Here is a 4,419-nt window from a genome sequence, read left to right on the forward strand (position 1 = left end):
AATTTATTCTACTATCGTATTCTAAATATGCAATAATGAAAAATAATATAAAACCACAAAACTTTTTTAATTAGTCTTGTCTCAACATAAAAAAACTTATTCATGACAAAGATATTAGAAGTTTGTTAGAGTTTTTAAAAAACCAAAAGATACTTCATAATCTAGAATAAAATTGGATAGACTAACATAATTTTAAAAAAAATGTTAAATATATTTGTTTAATAATTTAATGCTTTAAGAAGCGTAAATTCAATATTCAAATTTCAAAGTTTATTTTTCCAAAAAATTCCAATAACTAATTGTTTCTTTTGCGAGTCCAAGGTCAATGCCGTGACGATTGAGTAGTCCAACTGTTCAAATTTCAAATTATAGCAAGTATTTTCTAAGTTTTAGCAATAAAAAACTAAAATAATTGAATTAAAAGGAAGCAGAAAGCAAGTAACGTTTGCCCCACTCCACCATAAAATTTATATTATTGCCCATTGGTAATAGCAGACACGAGAACTCGATAGGACTGTGACAAGGTGGCGGCCAACGGACAATCGCTTATGCCACCTTCTACAATTATATAGTAATAGAAGGATCTACATTTTGGCATTTAATTGTATTCTCTGCGTTCCTTAAAAATGTTACTTTAGGTCAGTTTCGTCTAATTTATCAAGATAAAGTATTTTCAAAAATTATCTAAATAGGTACAAAACGGTTTCTTAATTTCAAGAATAATTTTTGACTTTTCAAATGTCATATCAGATGAACCTTTTAACATAGAAAAATGCTACTCAATCACATTATTTGACACAAAGGTTGACACACCTCTCACAATCGAGGTATGAGTCCCGCGCGAATAAAATAATGCCGAACATGATGAAAAATGTTAAAAATATCATATTAGACTAAAACAACTTTTAACTCTAACATGATGAAGAATGTTAAAAATATCATATAAATTTCAATATTGAAACCACTGATGCTTTCAAACTTCCCCTTTGTTTTCTTAATTTCGTGTTCATCTTTTTAACGTCATTTACATGTATATTATACGATTGGAGATTGTAGTCAGGGGCGGACCCACATGGGGTCATGTGGGGTCAGATGACCCCACAAAATTTTGGGTTTTTTTTTCTTTCAAAAAATGGTTGTTTTAACTCGTTTTCGACCCACTTTAATACATACCAAATGAAAAACGAAATATTGTATTCTTAATATCATTTTTAAGCATTCATGGCCTAGTTTTTCGCTTCTTAATGGTGTACGAAATGATCAACCATAGCAAAAGATACGATGTATTAAACTTTTGACCCCACAATCCAAAACAGCTGGATCCGCCTAGCTTGTAGTTTAAATTTTGTAAATAAAGATCCACACAGCATGACAAAATTATATTCTCTAAATCATACGAGATTTGTATTGAACTAGTGAATTAAAATATGAAAAGTAAATTACTAAAGTCAATAAAATTAGGAAGCACCCATCTCCAAATCTCCCTCTCTCCCCACTTTTATTAACGTGTCTTATTGTCTGCCTAAAACACACGGCGTACAGTTTCCGACAATGCTGCCATCCACACCTTAATTGCCACTAACAAGTAACTTGGTACCAAGCGATTATTAGCACGCTCCCATAAGGAAAACGTAATTTAAAAATAATCGTTGACAAACAAGTCTTAAATTAAACATTTGCCGACCCTACAACTCTCTTCAAGCTAGCTTTATTAATTATCCATAATGTCTCCAAAATTGTATAGAATCTATAGATGGTAGATTTCAAGAATTGGGGTACGAAGAAATCGATCCTAGCATTCCTAGTAAATAATAATCTATCTTTTAGTTTTCTATCAAATTAATTCGCAAAAAAAAGTAATTACCAACCAACGTAATGATGTTAATTATTGCTTTTAGGACAGCTATCCTTATTAGTTTCATCAAGTATCAATTTCCTAATTATTTGTGTTTTTGTTACGCAATTATTCGAGCTTATGACAATGATTTTGAACGGTGTGCAAAAAGGGTTGACAAAATATCAACAAGAAAGAATTTTATTGCTAAAAGAGTGTTAATCTCAAAAAAAGCATTAGAAATTTTTTTTATATCAAGTTGTGAATTTTTTCACAATATTATAAAAATTGGATTGAGTATTAATTCAAAAGAGTTAAAAGGGTCAAAAGTCGATCTAGTGATAGAAAAAAAATTTAAATAAATAAAAGTTGAAGTTGAAGTTGAATTGACTCGTTCTTAGTTGATTTTAATGAGTTTTAAAATTTATTCTTTTTTTCCTATACACATGATTAATTGATTCTCAGTTTTATAAATAGATTATTAAGAAACGATTTTGTTACATATATGTAATGATTTACATACACATGATATAGTGAGATATAGTTAAGTCAATTTTTTTTCAATTAAAAAAAAAAATTATCAATTTTCTTTTTGATACCTCATCGGTAAATAAACAAATAAACAAAGGGTAATTATGTTCACGCCGCAATTTTTATTAGTAGGACCACATTTTAATTTCACATGAGGTCCTCAACTCCTTTGCCCATTCTAAAACTTTTGTTCATACTTCATTTTCATCAAATTTATCTTTACCATTCTATTGATTAGCCAATTTTATCTTTGATGATGGTTTTAGTTAAAATATTTTTTTAATGTACTTTAAAATGAGAAAAAAATATTTTGACACATTTTAAAAATATGTTATTTTATGCTCATGTAGGGATTTGCTTGACATAAATCATTATAAGAGATAGATGTGCTGATTGATAAAATATTGAAGACAAAAACACGTAAAAAATAAAGTTAAGGACATAAGGTTACAATAAGTAAAAATCGAGGACTTTAAAGTGTGAATATGATTACCCTAAGGAAAAATGTATATGAAAAGCTTGATCATTAGTGAAGATAGCGTATCGTTCTACATGATGAAGTAACATAATAGTTTATATATAGATGATGTGTCAAATTTTTATTTTTTATTTTTTTGGTATTTAGTTGAAGAAATATCACGTGTTCATTTATGGATTTTTTTGGTACCACAACCGTGCAGATAATAATGGATTTTCTTGGCTTCATAAGCGTGTTCATTTATGGCTTTATGTAATTTAGCTGGCTGCCTTTTGTCTTTCCATTGGCCCCATGCTAAAAGTTATAGTAGACTTTATTGAAAAAATAAAAAATAAAAAATAAATAAATAAATAAATAAAAAAATATATATATATTCTCTTGCTCAATAGTGTTGGCATGCAGGATTTATAGTTCATGGACCATCCAATATATAGACCACTGCAACCTCCTTTCTCTTCTATTCTTTCATGCACTTATTCTCCTTCGTGTCTCGACAAGCGAGGCGGAGACTACGAAGAGGCCAACAGAACCGTAGCAATATGTTGAGTCAAGTAGTTCGACCACAGCTGTGCCAATGGACATAAAACTATCCTAACATAAATTACGATATATCTAATTGTAAGAAAATAGATTTAACCAGAAATATTTAATGGAGAAGAATTGCGAGGTCAGATGGTTTTTTCTTTTTAACATCTATGTGCTGCACAAAGAATTCCTATTTCTATCTCCTTTTGCCTACTGAACTTGGCTGACAATAACACGTCTTTTTCGATTTTGAATTCCGTGAAACAGAACATTTTATAAACCGCAGACAGCATTCACATTCCTTCAATTTCAGGTCACTGTACATAATTGTTTTGCTTTTTGTATCTATTTATAGCACCATTTCTCACATTCTTGGGCTTGAATTTATGTGACACAGTTGGGACAAGTACTTGGATGTGATCGAACAAAATAATTAATTATGTCTAATTCAAGATACCTGTTAGCCTCTCTATTACATCTCAAGGACCCAAGATAGCACCAACATTCCAGAATATAGACAACGACCAAGACAACAAGTTCTCATAGATTTGGGCTCAAATCAACCTTGCACCCGTTTGTACAAAGGATTAGACTCACAAAAGACACAACCCCAAATTCGACACAGAGGCAATCGCTTCAATGAAATGAAAAACTTTCCAAAAAAACCAACAGAAATTCTTCATAAACCAAAACTGAAGAATCACCAAGACTCTACGCACAAAGAATCACCAGAAAATCAGCGGTTTAATGGCTAAAGAAAAAGATTCACAAAGAAGGAGAAGAGGCAGAGACACCAAATCTTGAAGAGGAGAGACCCAGAAGGTTCCACAGAAAATCTCACGAAGAGACGCAAGAATAATGACTCAAAGATTAGGGCCCTCAGTCCATCATCGTAGATGTCAGGTTTAGGAGATCAAACGGACCAGAGCGACACATGTGGGTCAGACGGTTTGGGTCAGGTCATAAGAGTCCATCACAGCGCGTTATTAGGCAAGGGCTTAAGTAGTATATGTTGGATCAATTTATCATCATAACCCAGATGGGCTGGATC

The sequence above is a fragment of the Olea europaea genome, chromosome 10 (genome assembly GCF_002742605.1).
Source record: "Olea europaea var. sylvestris chromosome 10, O_europaea_v1, whole genome shotgun sequence".
In the NCBI taxonomy this organism is placed as follows: domain Eukaryota; kingdom Viridiplantae; phylum Streptophyta; class Magnoliopsida; order Lamiales; family Oleaceae; genus Olea; species Olea europaea.